Here is a 16,819-nt window from a genome sequence, read left to right on the forward strand (position 1 = left end):
ATTAGCTTGTCTTGGCTTCTGATAAAATTCCTGCAGTCTCAGTAAAATACCGGGAATGTTTACTATATCCTTAATTTATAAAATAAGTAATTATTTAATAATTAAATAATTTAATACTTTATTATTTAATTAATATTACTAAAATATTTAATTAAACATTGCTTTACACCACTTGAAGACTTAAGTCACGCCTTAATCAATCATTTTATACAATACACTTTTAAACATAATTTGTGTGAAATTAAGTCATCATTGCACCATTGAATAATTTATAATAAATTATATAGTTAGAAACGGTTAGAACATACGTACTGCACGTATTCACATGATGAATAAACAAATAAAGGAAATATTACAAGTTTAAAAAGCACAAATTAAATATGGTTTGGTTTTAAAGCACAATTTTAATAGTGTTTGGTTATAATTTTTTAGGTGTTCATCTCGCAAATAGCTAAAATGGACGAAAAGTCATTCATTCAGTCAGACAACACTTCGTACATTCCACAATTCAACGTCAAACAAATAAACGGGCCACGTCAGTGGTGCAAATCACGGAGCGAATGGGTCACATCAACTTTTCTTTTCAGTGCAATTTATACAAATTTTATTTTTCAAAACAGTTTACTATTGCTTGGATTAATTAAATCTGATACCTACACGAAATGAGATTATTGTATTAAACTTTTCCCGTACTTCAATTTCAAGATTTATAAGTTTGCCGGAGGAACCCATGTTTCTATCAAAAAGTACACAAGACACACGAGCGTTACGAAATCATGTAATTTTATCTTGAGATACTACTAGTAATCCGTCTTACTCTAAGTTCTGCAATACCTTTATATCAAAAAATTATAGATAGTGCTAATTCAAGCGCACAGTTTTATTCGGAATATTTTATAATACTTCAGTTACTATCATCACATTTATTTATACTAATAATTTTCATACACGTATCTATAAGAACAAGTAATGGAACGGCCCTTGGTCTATTCCAAGTCATTTAGTCCTAGCAGAGTTCACGAGACGGTCGAACTATTTCGACTAAAGCTGTATATTCTTCGGCCGATGATAGATTGACGAAGTGAGCGCGCGTGTATTGTACAGATCGCTATTGTGTGATTTAACTAATACATTATTTAGTAACATTGACAGTTTTATATCCTAATTGAACATACAAATTTAATGTAGATTGGCCATTTGTTTTCGTGCATACTTTATTACCTGCAACGGCCATTAACTCTGTAAATATTTATATTTAATTTGAATACTAAAATTAAAATATCAAATAGATGTAGAGTTTAGAATCGTGGACAGTCATATAATACGGCAATCATAGTTTTATTGCAATTCACATTTAACATCAACGTTTCGAATTAATTACCTGGAAATACTACATTTAAAGAACGATTTTTATAATACAGAAAGTTAATTTGTATATAGTAATATAAGTAATTGAAAAATATAAAATTTTATTATATATTAATAATGTACGCCTGTTATAGTGTTAAATGACGTAGTATGGATAAAAATAAACTACGGGCATCGTAAATATGCTAACAGAAAGGGGACTCGGTATTGTCTTAAATTTCGATATACAGGGTTGCGCCGACAATGCGACATAAATTTCCCACACGCACGGGACTAGTGATCCGTAATAAAAAAAATAACCCTACTCGTAGTTTGAAAAATAAGAAATAACTAATTGTAAAAAATGAACAATATTTACAAAATAACCTAAAACATTATTAATCATATTCTTCACAAATAATATTTAATTCGATGGAATTAAATCATAAGTAAAATAACCAATATTCCTGTTATCTATTGATTATTTTTAAAAATACTTAGTAAAATAAAAAAAAAAACTGTCATTTAACGTAATAATTATATTTATGGTTACTAATCACTGGTCCTACCCATGTGTAAAATTAATATCGCGTCGTCATCGCCGTCTTGCATAAGTACTTACTGATTTTTTATCCGTACAGCGTTAATAGATTAGTATGAATAGATTAACATCTTGCCGCATTATACCAGTAACATCTGACAATAAAAGGAAATGTCAATGCCAATTTCCTACGTTTGGAGTTGTTTTCCATGTTTAATGTCCGAAATTAACTGTCAAAATTTGGATCTAATTGACACTTCAATAGTATTAGGTAAATAGGTAGGGCTTGACGATTATTAATTTGTCCAAACTACCGAGCCCCGCAATGTCAAATTAAGTAAGAACATAAGTTTTCCATTAACGGTAAAATACTTTAGTTACACAAAGCCTATAAATAGATATGAGTAACGTAGAACTAAATCACAAATACATAAACAGCATATTCAACAAGAATTAAAATCAACCTGAGACCACTTCAATAATATATATGCGAATACCGCGCTATACTTTATGCCACTCCGGTCTATACCGTCCCTACTAAGTGCAACTATAATTATATTTTTTTTGTTATACTAAGTTCTAATTCCAAATCTAATTGAAAATTTAATAACGTAAATAATTTTCTTTGCTGAACCAACGAAAGCATCAGCATTCATTTATTAAAGGCTAAATTGCAGTTAACTCCACCGTTTTAGCCGAAAAGACAAAGAGTCTCCCATATTGAATCCATTAGCATCCCGTTTTATAGGCAAGGTTCAAGCTCAAAGCTGGGAGCTTTTTTTCAGTTTTCTATCGGATAAAAAACATACACTACTTTATTATTACAATGTAGCGAATAAAAAATTGTAAATTCATAATATAACACTAGTAAAAGTTAAAGTAGCACACGGTATATCAGATATCATATCTAAAAACATGTTTATCGCAAACAAAAACGTTTTGCGGGTAAAAACTCGACGTAATGTAAGCTTCCATTTGCCTAAATAAATTCCTGCGATATAAATTCCATGTATATCAATTGTTGATGGATTGGCACAATCACATAAAACTCAGTTAGATTGTGTTTACCTCGTATTAATCCATATATTCTGCTATTCTCATTTCTATTGCTCTATTGCGTGGGCAAAGGAATTTGGCGTTAAAATCTTGTGTAAATCTGGTTATTAAAAATAGGTTGAACAAAATTGTAAAAAAGGTTTTATTTATTTTTAGCATGTTTCGATTATAATTATTTCAAATTTTTTAAATCGAACTATTACGAGTCTATTCATTTATAATTTACCTATTTATAATATCTTAGAATTTATTGAATAATATGATTGACTATTCCTATCCTGTAAAGGCGGTAGCAAATGCCATTTAATCTACTTTTATTGCGTTTACTCAGTACTTTAACAATAAGACACTTTTAGTGTATTTTAAACGTGCTGCAAAGCTTTGGCTTCTCGGCGTCGCGCGAGAATGGCTTAATAGTTTCCTGCACTATCGTCACTTAAGAAAATATATTTTATTATTGAAGTTTAGTTCGAATGTAAGTGCAATTCCATTCAGAAGTAAAATTATTATGATTGGGTTCTCCGTGGTGATGGCTTCCAATAAAGATTTATTATTTCTTTACGGTAATATTTTTGCTTTCGTAGTCAATTTTGTGACAATGTTAAAATTAATAAAACAGAGAGCACTCGCATGCATTACAATAGGAAAGCGGCGAAGAGTTATATTTTCCCAAAGGGAACCCAACTCATCATATAGGTACTAATGCAAAAAATGCATAAATACGGTCCACAAATTCTAATCGTAATTTAAATATAAGTTACGAAAGGGAAGCCGGTAGGAATCAGGATATATAGGCCCTTCGTCACTTATCCACGTTAAATTTGCCAGATCTCAAGCAGTACTGCGGTATAATTATGCACAATAATAATTCGTAGCAACATTACGACATCATGTGCATTTCAATAATAAATAGTGACCTTTAGAGACTACTAGTATTATGTGGCTGCCATAATATAGCGGTGAACAGCCACGACCCCTTGAAGCATTAATCACATACCCAACGTTCATGGCTGGGTCGGGCAAAAATTATAGGTTCTTTATTAGACCTCTACGGATTCGCTACGGGCTACGAAGTTACGTACCACGCAATTTATACAACAGGAAAAGTTTTAGCTACGTTTTATTTATTATTGCTCTCTTGCTGTTATCGATTACTTGATATTTTATATTAAAACGTAATTCTTCCATATTTATTTAAAAAATAAGTTAAATTTTTACATTTTCTCCGGGTGAGATATTTTGTTGTATAAGTACAAAGGAAAACGGCGTCTTGATGTCGACACTTTGTCATATTTTCTTGTTTGTGTGTCATAAACATTTCGTGGAAGCTGCTTTTGCGAGAATTCTAAAAGCAATTATTACACTCATGGCTCTACTTTTAAAGGTTCGGCGTGATCACGATGTTTTTAATTTTGTTGTCGTTTCTTTACGAAGTTTTGCTTTCAATATGATTACAGTGGTGTTACTCACATTTATTGCTTGTTTACTCGACAGGAATATTTTTAATTGTGTATTAAATCCAGAGGTATATTAATATTACAATACTAGCAGTTTAAAATATATAGAACATTAAACAGAAATATGTACTAAGAAATACGCATCTAAATGTTTATTGCAATACTCCGTAATTTTAACAACATACAAATTTTAATAACTATTTAACATATTTCTGAAAGTAAATTAAACGCACAGCCGAAAAATATAAATGTATCGAATTATGATGATGGTTTGGGCAACAGAAAGGTATGATGTTTTATAACAAAAAAGTTAGCTGAAATGAGAAGACAAACAATAAACAAATTAATGCAAGTAAACAAATGGCTTACCGCCTTCGACGAGAAGTCAGAAGCCAACTCGCGGATTAAAGTTTGTATCGCAGACTCTTAGCAAGTCCGAGCAAAGATTGTTTCAAAAACGGCGCGGCGGAAGGCGATCGGTGGCGCGGTGGCGGAGACGCGGCGGCGATCCCTTCGGCACTCGGCACTCACAGTGTGAGGGAGTGAGGGTGCGGGCGCGCGCGGTGAACAGGTCCGCTCGCCAGGGCGGCTCGAGTAGGAGTCGCCGTCGCCCTCAACCACCGTTATGTAACAAGCTCCGTAGCGCAGCGCGGCTCCGACCCGCGCACCGCTTTTAGGGAAAAGATGAATGAGTAAAGTTTCCTAACGGACGTTAGTCCATGGATCGCGCTCGGTTTCGGATCGGCCCGCGGTTACATAAAGCCCTTCGGCACATGCGCCATACTACACCACCACCGCATCGCACCTACCCAAAACACACTCCCTACAACGCCCGCGCCGTTACTTTTAAGGATCGGGATCCCTAACATTTGTGCGTAACGCGTATTATGCCCCCGTAAACGAAGCGAACACAAAAACATTATTAAAATGAATCTGGTAAATATATTGTAGTTATTTTATTTCCTAGGTAAATTTTACTAACTCCCTAATGCATGCAAATGAAATATAATGTATTGTAGATCTTATTTCAACAAAATAAAATTTATAATATAACCAAATGCGTGTAGCGCTAAGTGGTGGCAAAAACTAATTTCACACATTAGGCGGCTAATCTGCGAGCATAATTCATAATTAAATTTACACGACAGACTCCGTGGCGCCGCGGGCAAAGCGTTGGTAATTCAATGTGTGCTGTCAGGTTCGAATTAAGCAAAATATATCTAAAATCCACAAAATGATCTACAAATATATTAGCCAGTATTGCATGGGAAAAAGTTCGTTTCGTTTACGATGCAGTCAAGCGTCAGGATTACAAGTATTTTGTATATTTATTTAGTTGTAAACAGCATTCTTAAATACCTAATTGTACGTAACTACACATTAAGTACTCAAATTTTTTTGGTAAAATGTATAGACAATAGACATGTACGTTTGCAAATACTAATTCCCATATTAACTTCTTGAATCACACATTGTTCCCTATTTACTGCTCTTTTACACTCTCACACCCGCACATAAAAGACTTTTTTTACGACAATGCCACTTTTACTTTTAAACACGGCCCTTACAAACAAAATATTGTAGTTTCCCAGACATTACGGGATTAGTTTTGCCAGAAACTTTATATTAAGGATTTTAGTGTAATTACGTAAATATCTTGTTTTGAAAAGAAATGTAAAGTACAAAGTTTACTGTAAAAAGCGTCTTCAGAAAACCCTTCGTATGCCCTTACCCTACTCCAATGTGACGGCGACGCAACACACTTTTCCAAGCATGATGCAGAAAGCATTCGGCTTATTTTTTACGACCGTCCGCCTGCTTGACGTTGACACCCTCTGGGAGAATCGTCAGGTGAAAATACGAACTAAAATTATTAACATATTCGCTTTTACTTACGGCTCCGTACACGAGAAATAGCATTCCCAGATTGAACTCGCACTGTCTACTAACTACTTTGTCAGCATAGAAATATCAAGTATGTATTCATAAAGTATCACCTCTTTTTCCAGCATATTTTTATTACTATAGGCCACAAAAATTACGAATATCCCTAGTAATTGTAATTATTTTAACTATAAAGTACGTATGTATAAACCCCGACAAAAAAGGAGGAATACGGTGGTTATCTGATAGTACTAATACTCATAGACTGATCATACCACGTCGTTGTAACTTCCCGTCCAAGTTAAAACAATGAATGTTCGAATAAAAATGCCACAGTTGGCTGACTCGATGTATACGAATCAGTTTATGGTGCCTATCGACTGCAGATAGGCCTCTCGTTCGAGAGTCGGTCGGGCAGGTAGCTATTTCAATTGGCAAGCTGTATATACAAGGCCGTAAATTAGTGGCTCTATAATGATCACAGTCTATCTAATCGCTTCTAAAATGTCACACACATAGCTCGGATAGGTCGCATCCATTACAAATCAAAATATTCAAATTAACTTAAAGACTCTTCGCGTATATTCATTCGGACTGACTCCACTGCATCTAATGGTGGAGTGAGTTTCGAATAAATAATTGTTTGATCAGAGATAATTATCGCTCGCCAGGCGACACATCTCTGCGCGACATATCTGCTTACGCAGGCCTAGTGGACACGGATGTTGTAGTACCTTGTATACGGCGGTACCTATCTAGTTTGATATTAATATCAATTTAGATATCTGTCATGGTGCCACAAATACAACACCAATCGATGGCTCCAAAGTAAACTATCATATCTGAAAAAAAGAGGTATTCATTTTTTTTACCGTTTCGTTATGTAAGTATTGTTTACTACCAAAACCCATAAAAAAGGTAGTTAGTGATTGGCAATGTAGTGTTTTTTCCTTTATGAACTTTTGAACTCAATAGCTTTTGTAGTAAACAGTAACTAGATAACGAAATACTAAAATGTGAATGTCGCAATTTTTCCAGATACGATAGTTAACTCAGGAGCCATCACAGTGTTCGACACCATTGCAAGATTACCAATATATTGATGTACATAACTGACAAACGTATAAATAATCAAATGCTAATTAGTTTAACAATTATTTTCATTATAATTAAGTATATGAGAATAACAATTAGTTTCATTATAATTATATGAGAACAATATTAACAGTTCGTGGTCGCCATTTTCTATTCTGTGTCTAGTGCAAGTACAAAGGATGTGCACGGCGACAGGTATTCCACATAGTTAAAAATGTCCTATAATGACGCTTAGATGTCAATTATTGTTATAAAGATTGCATTCCTGTTTTATTTCATCAGCCACATTTAAAGAACAAAGTCCGTATTACAACTACACGCATAACGCTTTCACAGCTATACCACCGAACCGATATTGATAAAATTTGGTATGGAATAATATTACCCCACAATAAAAAAAAAATTAGTTTCTTCTTTTCCCACAGCGGTAAAGTCGTGATCAAAAGCTAGTTCGTTATAATATCATTATTAGACATCCAATAGGTAGGGCAGAATATGAATATTAAATTAAATAATTAATTAAGCCGCAATAGCCTAGCTGGGTGTGGAACGGACTGCCAAGACGAGTGACCGCAAATTAAAAACATTTCTGAATTTTTTGCTTGAATGAAATTGATATGTTTGAATTAATTATCCCTTGCTTTCATGTTGAAGGAAACATCGTGAGGAAACTTGCATGCTGAGAAATTCTTTATAGGAATTTTGAGGGTATGTGAAGTCTGCCAATCCGCACTAGGCTAGCGTGGTGGACTAAGGCCTAATCTCTCTCAGTAGTAGAGGAGGCCCGTGCGCAGCAGTGTGATAGTATATAATATAGGGCAGATATTGTAATATTACAATTATTAAATAATTGTTATTACGTAATGCTGAAGATAAATTACATATCATTAGTACTTGCTTAATTTATTTTAAACGAAACTTAATTACACAAATGAATACCAATTGTACTAAAATATAAATTAATAAAATAAAAGACATTCGTGCAGTAATTTATAGTTTAATAGTAATTAATTATATACCTGTATATACCAAACAAAAAATATATATAGATTCTTACACTTCAAGTAAAACCTTGATAAGGTCTCTCATATGTGACACTCCGCATGGGTAGGTACCACCGCAATGTCTATGTCGGCCACCAAGCAGTAGTGTATAGGCACTGTTTGAACATTGTAGCCAGTGCAACAACTGAACATAATACGACTAACATCCCATGTCTCAGGTCGGCGAGCGCAGTGGAATACTAAACAAAACTGCAATTTAAGGAGTAATTTTAAAATTTAGGTGGATGGTGTTTCTACTATATATGGCCGGTCGTATCGCTTACTATCAGGTGAACGCCAAGCTCATCATTTAAAGGCATTAAAAAGGCAGTACTATGCCACCCATTCTGTTGGCATAGTAATTGTATGGCTATGTGGCTTATTTAATGTACTGTACGCGGGTGTAATAAGATAATGTTTATGAACCTTCATAAATGCTGCATCGTCTGGAAACTTTATGGCATTGGCATGGGCGGTAAATTGGTAGCCAGAAATAATGCCGGAACTACAATCGAAACCGAATCAACTTTCTTCCTAAGACTGAATTGTTGATTGTAACAATTATAATATATAATCACTAGCTTTTGCTTGCGAATCCGCATGCATGAAAAATTTTTTTTGGGATAAAAGTCCCACTACATATTTTCCCATGATAGAAAGCAGCATATGTCTTTTTTTAATTAATGATTTTACAATGGTTATCTCATAATACTTCACAAACTGTTACCAATTAAACATATCTTAAAACTAATAACATTAGGGTTGTTGTTCACATTTAGGTTCATCGAAATCCGTGAGGTATTTAAGTTTATCGCGTTCAGACAGGCAGAAAGATGCGGCAGGGGACTTTGTTTTCCAATATGTTTTTAGAACTTTTTAAGAGGAATAATTCCTACATGATAATTGAGTAATTTTAACCGTTTATGCAGCACACGCGACAGAAACTCTAAAAAAGAATCTATTTTCCCCATTTTTGCAACATTTTTCAATGATGCTCCGCTCCTATTGGTTATATAATTATAACCTTCGTAAATGCATGGGCCATTACCCAATACTAAATGATTTTTTTTAATTCGATCCAGTAGTTCCTTAGATTAGCGCGTTCAAACAAATAAACTAACTCTTGATCTTTATATTATAGTAGGTATAAATATAGAAGTGTTCCATGTCCATTTTCATTCGTACTATGCCAACTAGTTCTTTGACTCTTATCTCATTGTCGTAAGAATGTTTGCTACAACACGGCCACCGCCAAGATCATAAACCACATCGTAAGTACATTGAGGATCAAACATAATATCGTCTAACGAAATACGGGACCTCCCTCAAGCCCGCCGGAATTATGCCGGCCCCGTCATTTAGCTAAATAGACTGCCTCGGAGGCGTGGTTGTAATATTTACACGGTACGAGTACAACTACCGCACTAAGATTCTAGGTTCGCATCCCGGGTTGGGCCAAAAATAATCGTGACAGGGTTTGTCCATCTTAAAAAATTGTCTTGGAGCTTGGAGTACGGAAGCTGGCGCTGTAAAACTCCCGAGCCTCGGAGAGCATTTAAGTCCATTGGTCCAGCGCCTGGCTCTCAACAGTAATCTTAGATTGCGGTCTTACTGGACTATGAAATTAAAATACCAGAGAGTTTACCTGTATGTTGCACACACTTATGCACTATAATATCTTCTGCGTAACTGACTGATCTCTGTTGAGATTGGCTGTCGTGGCTGAAATTTGGCTAGGAGGGAATTATTAATTAAGTAACATTTACGATAGCTTAGTAGGCCTACGGGTAAGTAAAACATTTTTGTTTATTTATTATTTATTACACTTTATTGTACAACAAAGGCAAAAATAATTGAACGATAAAAGAGAAAAAGTACAAATGGCGCTCTTATAACATAAGGCAATCTCTTACAGACACCATTATTATACTTTGCCGGTTAACTCACAAGCTATTTCATATATTTGGTCATATTAGATATTTCGTAATCATTGATATACGTCAGTATGTCACTGTTTTGGCTAATATTAACGAGTAACACCAAGCAACAAAATACAATCATTGTTGTCCGGTTTAAATTACACCAAGATAAAATTAATGTTTGTATATATGTAAACAAAAACATACCTCCAAAAATATGCTACACCATTAGTAAGTAATTGAAAACACGTATCGGTACCTAAGTATTTAATAAAAATAAAAAATCATGGCAATAAAATTGTGTAATCACAATTATAGTTAAGGGTAAAGAAATACACTCATTAATACCTACGCATAATCACTTAGTACTAATAAAGAAGCTAAGAATAGCATTTGTTTTTCTTTCAATCTTTATTTAAGGTTTGTTCTGTTTTACGACATGTCATTCCACACGTCGTGTTTACTCCCTGGGCCCTTATTCTCTATGCCACACGTTATTTTGACAGAGCCTAACAAGCACGTAACGCACCGCGTCACGTTAAAGACAATAGAAATTGGCATACAGAATACCATTTCACGCAAATTTCACAAAGATAACGCGACATGGTCGCGTTACGCGTTTACAGTGACATACAGAATAAGGGGCCCTGGGGCCTTATTCTCTATCCCGCACGTTATTTTAACAGTGCGTAACAAGCACGTGACATAACGCGTCATGTTTAGGACTATAGAAATTTGGCTTACAGAATACCATTCCACGCAAATTTCTCGAAGATAACATGACACGGCCGCATAACGCGTTTACACTATCATACAGAATAAGGGCCCTGCTCGTACTTTTAAAATATGTTTTAATAGTTTTTTTATGACAATTTTTGTACATTATGCCAGTTTCAAGTTGGGTGTAATACTTAGTTATAAAATAATTAATAATAATGAATCAGTTATGCAATCAACTACGGTCGTAGGGCAAATGTGACACGAGTGGATTTAGATGCGCTTGTTTTATTTTAAAAAATACTTATTTTGTTGAGGGCCGTGTGTAGTATCTTTGAAGCCATTGCTGTATCCTTATTTTTTGCCATGAGGATATTACCACCGGCAAAGGTGTCTGTTAATAAGATTAGGTGTCTCTGGCAAGTCTGCAGTGTAAAATTTATATAGAACTGGACCAAGTAACGAGCTCTGTGGCACCCTACCTGTTATGATGTAGAAATGAGACGACTCCTTCACTTACTAGAAATATACTATCAGAAAGGTGTACTCCGGTAGTAGGTAGCAGTATTGTGGCGGGCATTGTTTATTAAAGAAACTAGTTTTTCTTGTTCCATACCTCAAAAGGAAACCTTATAGTATCGCTGTTATCCCCAAAGAGAATTATAATATATATATATATGGAGAGTTGTCCCCCTGTCCGTATCTAAATATATATGTTAAAAACAATTTTTTCAGGAATGCATAGAGGTATCAAGTTGAAATTCATATAAAACTGTAAAATGTTTGCCTCGAGCTGTCTAACTCATAATTGAACATGTAGCTCTGCAATCGATTCGCGCAGTAATAGGCCTGAATACGGGCGTAAACGCATTACTGTTGACAGAGAGGGCTATAGTATCCGAATTGTTAATATCTAAGCTCTCAGCGGCTATAGTTACGGATGGTTAAAAATTATTCATACTTAACAGATTATCCCAAATGACGGAGGGCGATGTTATTCATTGGCTTAAAATAAAGAACTAGGTTTTATTCCAATTGTTTTATTTCTTTCATAAACATCCTTAACAATTTTCAAAGGTATTAACAATAAAATTATTTTAGGACATTATTGTACCTAAATATTTCATAATTATGGCCAGTGTCGTTTATTATGCCACACCCAAGTACCCTTTTTAACCTTGCTGTTTGGCAGTTTTATAGACATTTTTTCACCAAAATAATTTAGATGTGCTGTTTGGTCAGGAGCCTTTTTTGGTCTATGGGAGCATATCAGTCTTTTTGAAATTGTCTATAAGGCTTCTCTTACCTGTATGGCTAACAAAGATGTCCTTGAATTAGGACGTCCGTAATTGCATAAAGACGGATACGCCCTCGTAGGCGGAATAGGGCTCCCTAACCTTACCTACGTAATTCATATCTTGGAAACCAAGCCAAAGACCACTAACCCATGCAACAAATCATAAAACAGCATTCAAGGAGGAAAGGAAGTCATTTCCCATACAAAAGGTAAGTACTAATAAACAGGATTTTCTATGTCAGTCTTCACGAAGTCTTGCTAGTGAATTAGCTTTTTGGCCAGCACAGAGCGGCCAGGTACTGTGTGGTTCAATTGTAATAATCAACGTGTCCAAAGACGAGCGTCACGTGCTCATTTACCCTCGTCCATTCTCGAAAAGCCATCTAGCGACAAGTAGCAAAAACCTTTGAACACGCAAGGCTTAAATAAAGCTTCTGTCTTTTCTCGCTAGATGTCACAAGTGTGACTGCAGAAAAGTATATATGCATATTACCTATTTTGTTATTGATATGGTTATTGGGCTTACGTACTTAATGGAAGTTGTTATTATATACCTACGATATGAAAGTAAACGTGATCTGAAATACAGGTAGTTTAAAAATAATAAGTTTTCTATTCTTTATATTATGTAAGTACTCCTTCGTTGACAAACATTGCATTCACAATATGAATGCAACTTAACTACGAGCAATATATTTTGTCCGTAAATTCCTCAAAACAATGACAAACAATTCAATACCCGTCGACAACTTTCAAAAAGATCAAACCTGTCTGCTTTACAATTATTCGTATTGGCTCTCGCGACTCGACGCTTCCGACCAGCAGATAAATCATAAATTATTGCCATTACTAATCTTTTTTTGTTGTGTAATATTTTTCAGCCCAACACATTATACTTACCAAATTGTTCAGAATATTTTTTAAACACGTTTCTTGGTCGAAATATGTTAAGTATTTATTCTATATCTCAGATAAAATAATATCGTGTGGACTACGTCTGATAATGAGACAATATCCAAATTATAAAATAATTTATACAACCAAAGTAAAAAAATAATATATATATGCGTGTGTGTGTATGTGTGTATAATATATGTTTTTGATAGCTTAAGATATACAGTCAGGGAGCAGTTTTACTACGTTAAACAAATAACACAGTTCTTAAAAAAGACCCAAAACAAAAATTAGTTTTCTATAAAGGCCTGATTGACAAGTGTCCAGTAATAAAATACTTTCTCTGTATAGATATACATTTTTATTGGAATTAACCATAACATAAAATATTATGCTTTTTACAACCTCTATAGCTCAGCAGCAGGCAGTGAAAAAGCATTAAAGTGAAGGACACAACTTCGATACCAACGCAGACAAATATTTGTGGTACTTGTGAATATTTGTAGTGGGGCCGTAAGCCAATCGTCATGCACAATAACATAACTCAAAACATTTACTTAGGCTTATTATTAATCATAACTTTAGTGCCATTTTGATAAGACTATTTGTGATTTTAGCCAGTAGTTGGACATGTATAGGCGTAATAGATTAATGTTTGATGTTACTTCATAGAATATTAATACGAATGAAACAAAAGCTCATGCCTTATGCAGTGTCTTACCTGGAAGTCATTCCCAAGAACTCATTGAAGCGCCCTGCCACGAAACCAATATAGAAAAAGTCGGAAGAAATCCAAATTGCATAAATAAGAGCCAAAATAACTGTACATTCTCGTAGGTTTAATATTAAAATAATTAAGTATATTTTTTAGGTTAAATACATTTTGATTTCTGTATACTGGCCCAACTCCCATGGCTCGGTAACAAGCCACATGCAACATAATTTACCTTGTTTCAATAACACACACAGTCACTCTCAGCAGGACTTGTAGCACAGGACTCGGCTCATATTATTGGCCTGACGTTACCGTAACGTTACAAAGCATACTCTATAACATAAACTTTAAGGTCTAAAATCCAATATTAAACAAACTACGGTATTAAACATTGAAATCCAAACCACTCAACGGAACTTTTGCAAAGATAAAATCCATCGAAGTTAAAATGTTTAAAAGTACAAATATTTTAAGAGAGCATTTCTGATATTACGAAATATTATGCATACCTGCTAGCCGTATTTCGGCCACGGTGGCCATACTCAATGAAGATCAGCAGTTCGGGGGCGAAATTTATTGCTCAAGTGTATTGTAAAAATATAACCATGGTAATACCTACTATTTATGTTAATAAAGAGTGCAACCGCAATAGCTATGTGACAAATGTACATTTATTTTGGCTCCCAAATGTATTTAAGGGCCTCTACATACGATCTTAAGTGGGCTCTCCGTGCGCTCTTAGTACGCACATTAGTACATAGTACATACGTAAAACTACACAATTGCCGTGCACGGTGTTTACTGCTCTTTTTAACTACAGACGAAACGTGTCATCATCAAAATACACGGAGTACATTGACCCTAGAATATTTTTCTAATAATGACACGCTTAAAACAAAAGAGCATAAATATTTTTGTTCAAGACACTATTTATTATCACAAAATCGATAACATTGATTGATAAGCGATTATTTTTAAGGCATTCCAAATAGGCACATAGTTATCTTCTAATTCTTAATTCTTGCTATACACGTAAAAACACCACATGCTAATGTAATCGCATTAGGCAGAATATAAATTAAGCATTTTATCTCGAACTGAAATTACCGACAACCTGAATCAAATAAAAATATCAATTAAAATAATTTTAACAACAAATTAAACCGCCTTCAAATAAGTACCACTCAAAATCAAAAAATAATTTCACATAACAGGATACCAATTTTGGAGTCGGTGTCTAATTAACCAATTAGTGGGTCCCGTCAATTAATTAACGGGACCAACTAACGGGGGTCACGAATCTCAGCTCATGACGGTCACTGGGAGAGGATGAGACATCAACGATTATGAATTCACGTGGACGAGTAGCAACCTACAATTTAAACATTACCATTTTCGTTGATACGCGAGCTGTAACTATGAGAAGGGTTTGGAGGACGAGGAACGTGTCGAGGTCCCTGGCACGATGCACGATGATGGAACTGCGGTCTTGTGGAATGTGGATCCACAGCGTGATACGAACCAATATTTCAAACAGGCGCCTCTTCCACCGCGTCCGGACGCCCGCTAGTTTGCGCATTAACTCTGGACAAAGCCTAAAGGCCAATTCATACATACTTACTACGTCCAAAATGTAGGTACGGAATTAAGTTTTATAACTGTGTTGAAAACCTAACTTTATTCATAACTAACGAAGGCAGAGTAACTGACGACCCACATGATGGTGTGTGGTCACATCGGCAATGCCGATAGTAGAACAACCAAGTCACTATCTATTTTTAAAATCTTATGAGGCATAGCAGTTATCTTGGGACGATCTAGTACTTGAGCATTATGCAATGTGCATGCATCATCCTTAGGTTTTAAATAGCGGCATAGTTCTTTCTCTGAAAAAACTTCCACAGAAACATTCAAATTACATTTAATAATGAAATATAATGATGCACACCAATAATATAATATTATTCTGATGGTTTATTCCATTTATTGTAATAAGTTTTTATTTAATTCTCCCTTATTTTTAATAGGAATAGATTATTTTAAAAATATTCTTATAACCCACAAACATGCGTACAATTTTAACATAGTATTACGTTTTACACAGGACAACTAAAAATAAAAATAAAACTATGTTCAATATTCTTGTGATTACCAAATTATAACCTAATAAAAAAAAATCTATGCTTAGAAAATTAGGGTAGTTTACACAACCGAGCATGTTGGTAAATTGAAAATGATAACTTCTTAGGCAAATACAAATTTTTGAGCTATATCGGAAATAAACTAAGAGTAATCAAACTATCTCCTCATACGGTTCTTATTTAATATTCTGTGCCCATTTATTAAAATTTTATTTCTCCTCTACAATGTAAACATCGCGCCATTTATTATAATTATAATACTTAAATATGTAACTACAATTAAACTAGGAGGTGCTTTGTTTTTCACATTATCCTTTTAATTATAATTACTATAGAAATTCGCGAAACTACGAAGTTATAAAAAAGGTGATTTTTCCAAGCATTTGTGATGAGAAGTAATTCAAATTATGCCGCCATTCATTTTACTGTGTCCTGGTCGCTTACATACATTACGACCGACCACGTCGTATTCAAAATGATTGTATATACGGTAAAAACAGAGGGTTCCGTACCCCGACGTTTTATTTATTTTAGGATATCCGCCATATTTTTAATATTCTTACCTACCTTTATAGTGTGATGTGAAGATGCGTCACGCCACAATAAAAGATAAATGTGAAATTTCAGCGCATTACCTATTACTTGTTAAAACATTGTGTTTCATAATTGGTTCCATAAATCTATTTCTACCCTTAGGGTACGGAATCCTGAAA

General features: G+C 34.4%; 1 protein-coding gene across 1 annotated transcript in view; it reads right to left on the minus strand.

Annotated features, from left to right (window-relative positions):
• Positions 1 to 5,000, minus strand: part of LOC115442884 (frequenin-1) — a 192,901-nt gene extending 187,901 nt beyond the window's left edge. The window contains exon 1 of the mRNA XM_030168071.2: positions 4,771 to 5,000. The gene's annotated coding sequence lies outside the window, so the exon portion shown is untranslated. The remainder of the gene's footprint in view (positions 1 to 4,770) is intronic.
• Between the last annotated feature and the right edge of the window lie 11,819 nt (positions 5,001 to 16,819).

Source organism: Manduca sexta, chromosome 27 (assembly GCF_014839805.1).
Source record: "Manduca sexta isolate Smith_Timp_Sample1 chromosome 27, JHU_Msex_v1.0, whole genome shotgun sequence".
NCBI classification, from domain to species: domain Eukaryota; kingdom Metazoa; phylum Arthropoda; class Insecta; order Lepidoptera; family Sphingidae; genus Manduca; species Manduca sexta.